Source organism: Zingiber officinale, chromosome 1A (assembly GCF_018446385.1).
Source record: "Zingiber officinale cultivar Zhangliang chromosome 1A, Zo_v1.1, whole genome shotgun sequence".
In the NCBI taxonomy this organism is placed as follows: Eukaryota; Viridiplantae; Streptophyta; class Magnoliopsida; order Zingiberales; family Zingiberaceae; genus Zingiber; species Zingiber officinale.
This window is the reverse complement of record NC_055987.1, coordinates 84,301,553-84,307,195: the sequence shown is the minus strand read 5'-3', so window position 1 is coordinate 84,307,195 and position 5,643 is coordinate 84,301,553.

The window sequence follows — 5,643 nt, the reverse complement described above, 5'->3', positions numbered from 1 at the left end:
ACTTGGTATCCACCTCACAAGAGGTGACTAGTCCAAGGATCCACACCTACTCACACACCCTCCACTAATAAAACCCTCCTTTTCGGTAACTACCGAAGGCGGAGAAGCCCTACAAGTTCACACTACAAGAAGAAGGGGAAAGGATACAAAATACAAGCACAAAGCTTACAATGAGTACAAGAAAACCCTAACCCTAGCTTTCTTCCTCTTGCAATAGATCCGCCTCTTGACTTGGAAGAACCTCCAAGAACTTCAAGAACTAGCGTGGAGAGCTCTGTGGAGTCGCTGGTGAAGATCTGAGCTCTGTTGTTGAAGCAATTCCGAAGGAAATGAACGTCTGCGGCTTAAATCGACGCTAACGATCGAATCCCGATCGATTGGAATGCTCCCAATCGATCGGGGAGGCTTTGGATCGATCCACGAATCGATCCAGAGCGCCTCTGTGCTCTGGAAAAACACCTGGATCGATCCACGGATCGATCCAGCGCTTATCGCGCGAAGCAGCAGCGTCCCAATCGATCCACTAATCGATTGGGACCTCTGGATCGATCCACTGATCGATCCAGAGGCTTTCTGTGCGCTGGGAAACTGCCTGGATCGATCCACTGATCGATCCATTGATCGATCCACTGATCAATCCACTAATTGATCCACTGATTGATCCAGCTCTTGGTTTTTACCCAAAACCAAGTCCCAAGCCTCCCAAACCAACATTCGTTCAACCTTAACCTGTTGGTACGTCATGCCTAGCATCTAGTCACTTCCTTGACCTGCTAGGACTCCCTCACCAAGTGTCCGGTCAATCCCTTTGACCCACTTGGACTTTTCTCCTCTTGCCAAGTATCCTGTCAATTCTCTTGACCTACTTGGACTTTCACCTGATGTCTGATCAACCTTGACCCATCTGAATTTTCCCCCGTGCCTGGCTTTACTTACCAGGACTTCTATTTTGCCTAGCTTGACTCATTAGGACTTTCTCACTGCCTAACTTCACTCGCTAGGTCTTTCACCTGGCTTAACTCACCAGGACTTTCAACCTGCCTAGCTTCACTCACTAGGTCTTTCACCTGACTTCACTCACCAGGATTTCCCTTCTGCCTGGCTTCACTCACCAGGACTTCTCTTTTGTCTGACTTCACTCACCAGGACTTTTTTTCTGCCTGGCTTCACTCACCAGGACTTTCACCTAGCTTCACTCACTAGGATTTCTCCGCTACCTGGCTTCACTCACCAGGACTTTCATTTCGCCTAACATCCCAGTTAGGACTTCCCAGTCAAGTATCCGGTCAATTCTTGACCTACTTGACTCTTGTTCAATCAACCTTGTATTGTCAAACATCGAAACCCAAACCAAGACTCAAGCTTGGTCAATCAGGTCAACCTTAACCTTAGAGATGTTGCACCAATAATTTTATGTTGTTATTGTAACATGGTTCAAAACTTTTTGTTAGTGGTTGCACTTATGAACATAAATTTTTCTTAGTTGAAGAAGTTATGGTTTTAGCCTTGAGAGCACTAATTATTGGCAACAATCGCATTTCATCTTGAGGTACCCTTTGTAATGGAATTGGCTTTCCTCATGTTGGCCTATCATGGCATTAAGGGTCTCGTGCTTTGGATTATCACAAATGAAGAAAAACCTTTTAGATTTAGGTGCATTAGACTTATTTGTCTATGGCTTGTTCATCTTGTTACTATCAATAAAACTTATAATTACTTTGCCCTCTCTTCTCTTGCCCACCCTGTTCATTGATCTTCTTTTCCATTGATCAGGAAGAGTGGTTAGTGAGTGACTCAGTCTCAGTGAAAGCAACTTCCAAATATTACATTCCTCATCTCTCTAACTCTACCTGTGCCCAATCCTTCAATCTATCCATGAAGTAAAAGAGATAATCTTTATCGGACATGTCATTGATCTCTAATAACAATAAAAAAAACTCCTTGACACAGTCCCTAATGCTTTAGTTTTCTTCAATCATCATAAATGACTGTGTTCCTCCTTTCCAGTGATGGTTGGATAGAATTGTTTCTTGAGTTTTCTCTTAAAGTCCTTCCAAGTATTTATTGACTACTCTTGTCACTGAACTTATAATGTCACCGTATCTATGCAACATCTTGTAAGTAGATGGATGCACCATTCATCCTCGAAATTGTTTGATATAAGTGATGTGAATGGAGAAGATGTGGAAGAGGAAAGAGATTTCATTGTGAATATAACTTTAATTCCATATTGAGACTTTCATAGCATGTTGGTTAGTTTATATTGATTTACATGCATTGAGGATGTGAATAAATGTATGGGGAGAGATTCTCTCTTATGCATGGGTACGCAGGGGGTTCAAATCTAGGGCTTGGATTACACTGAACCATGTTAACTCATATGATAGTAATTAATCGACCATTAACGCTGCCGTTGATCTCCACCTTCATTCCCTCCTCCGCAACTCTTGCTAGTGTGCTGCTCCACAAACACCCTAAGTCCACTATACTCCGTCTCTACCCATCTAAAGAGTTAATTAGTGAGATTCCTGATAATGGACTGACTTAACTACTTGCGTATCTTTGTCTAAGCTATCAACAACAATAATCACTCTGTCGCGGATTCAACCTTTGAGATAGCTTCCTCCAAGGTAGCAACTCATGCTGGAATAACATCCACATCTATTGCCTTAGCCTTGCCATGTTTGCCTTTTGTATGTTTCTCTTCGAGTGTATGAGATTGATTTTGTAACGGCCCGGCCCCTCGGCCCCTTGGACGGCTCAACTGGCGGCCCATTTGGTTACCCCTTGGCGGTCCCTTGGGTGGCCCATTTGGCGACCCAACTGGTGACCTCTTATGTCATCGACTGACGACCCTCGGTCATGCCGTTACTCACTAGGACTTTCCACCTCTGGCTAGTGGATTTTTGTTTTCCCCAGGATTCAAACTATAGACCTCCAGGATAAGTACTAGAGTTTATGAATCCTGGTAGCCAAGTGAGCGTGCTCACTTGACTACCAGGATTCATAAACTCTAGTACTTATCCTGGAGGTATATAGTTTGAATCCTGGGGAAGACAAAAATCCACCAGTCAAGGGTGGAAAGTCCTAGTGAGTAACGGTACGACCGAGGGTCGTCAGTTGGGTCGTCAAATGGGCCGCCAGTTGGGCCGCCCAAGGGACTGAGGGGCAGGGTCGTTACAATAAAAAGACGTCTTTTTATTGTAACGTCACGGCCCCTCGGCCCCTTGGGCAGCCACACTAGCGAGCCCTGATGATCCCTTGGGCGGCCACAATGGTGGCCCAACTGGCGACCCCTTATGTCGTTATCTGACGACCCTCGGCCGTGCCGTTACTCACAAGGACTTCCCACCCCTGGCCAGTGGAATTTTACCTTCTCCAGGATTCGAACTCTAGATCTCCAGGTTAAATACTAGAGTTTATGAATCCTGGTAGCCAAGTGAGCGCCAGTGGGTCGTCGGTCGACGACATAAGGGGTCACCAGTTAAGTCGCCAGTGGAGTCGTTTAAGGGACCGAGTCGCCAAATGAGCCACCAATTGGACCATCCAAGGAATCGAGGGGTCGGATCGTTACAGATTTTTCAAGGACTCAACATATGATGTCGTTGCTCTTAAGCACAATATTTAGATGTTGAATAATGGGAACTTAGCTATGATATGTCATGAGCTTAATTTCGACACGATTCATTCATGCGAGACTTAAACAACTTACGTGTAAAGTTGCTAAGTCTAACTCGCTGGAGACCCACACAAAAAAAGCTAAGAGACGTTGAAAGAATTTGAGAGATTGGTAATTAAAGAGAGATTATTATTGAGGATGTTCTTCCTCCTCCTAAATAGACAACTGAGACCATTGTGATCTAATAGTCATTTAGATTTGGAAGATTCGTATAATATATTTAACTATTTTCATGGTGAAAAGCTAGATTTTAAGAAATATTTAAAATAATCTAAAAAAATAATCATGTGTTAAAAGAGTGAGTCAAATGATAGATCATTCAAGTCATTGATCTATATATCAATGAGCTGCTTGACCAAATGGGTCGGATAACTTCTGACAATTATGTGGATCTTCCCACCAAAAACACTCAAATCCAAAAACTCCCTCAATTGGGCTCAACATGTCTTGGACACATGGAGTAATCCAATCTATGTAAAAGCATTAAAATTCATATCAATTATTGGCAGCTAGTTGAATTAGAAATTTCTAACAACCAGCCCCATCATCCAACTGTATTCAAAGATAAAAATAAATAATAATAATATGTGTATGTATATTGTTTTGAAGCTAAATAAATATCTAGACTATAAGTTTTTTTGTTTTTCAAAAGCCCGAAATAACTACTCTTAAATTATTTTTTGTATGTCCATTATTAATGAAATATTCTATTATGTATTTATGATTGTGACACCTCATCCACTGATAATTAGTATTATAAATAAACAAATCCACGTGGGTTTTATCAATACCATCTACTTACCCGTTTGACTCCATTTTATCAAATAAAACAAATTCAATATTTGCTTCTAAATTGTGAAGAATAGTTTGGTAATTTTGTAACTTCCCAAGGGTATTTATAAAAAGACTGCTGGTATCTACTTGCCTGACGTCGTCTTGATCTTTTAGCATAATGGGGCGTATCTAATCTTAATCAATATCTACCCGCCTCTTTGTCGCTTGCCCATGTGTGGGGCCCACATGTGACCGTTTGTCAACCAGCCACTTGGGATGCTGACATGGCTTATTATTTTTTTTTTTAAAAAAAAAACAAAAAATTGAAAGCGAACGGCCGGCCATCAGCTTCCGGCTCAAAATTCTGGGTCTTCTGACGTGGTGTCTAATCTATATTGCCCGACGGTGGAATCAGATATATATATATATATATATATATATATATATATATATATATATATATATATATATATATATATATATATATATATATATATTTATTTATTTATTGATGATTATAATGACTATGTGCCTGTTATTAGTAAGATTCAGTAATTACATTTCTGATATTGATTGGGAGGTTACTTGATCATATCACTCACCCCAAATCATATAGTAGCAGTGGTCTCATTATAAAATATAAACAGATAAATAAAAAAAAGCTTTTATATGAAAGAGATTAAATACTGAGATATTTTTCTATCTATTAAAAATTGACCTCTAAATACACATAAGCACCAACTGCAAGCTCCTGGACACTGCATCATAAACATCATGAAAACAGAAATAGAGATTAGTTTATATTATAGTAGACATTACTTATCACAAATCACTCTCAACACAATTCTTCTTTGTTTGTTCTATGTCATACCTACTCAATGTCATGGGTTGACATAGTTGATATAGATGCATATAAAATAGTATCTATATTTCATGGGGCTTAAAGTGAAGAATAAAAAATATCCTTTTGTTACGATAAATAACAAAGATATTAAATACATAAATATATTAAAAATAATACATTACATCAATAAAAAGTTAACACATATTTGAAATAATTATATAAACTTATGACTTAGTTATTTTAGAGGTAAAAAAATATATTAAATCTATCTAATCTAATTACCGGACTATTTTTTTTTCTCAATTGACAATATTATTAGTCTATTTAGTCTATCTTATAACATTTT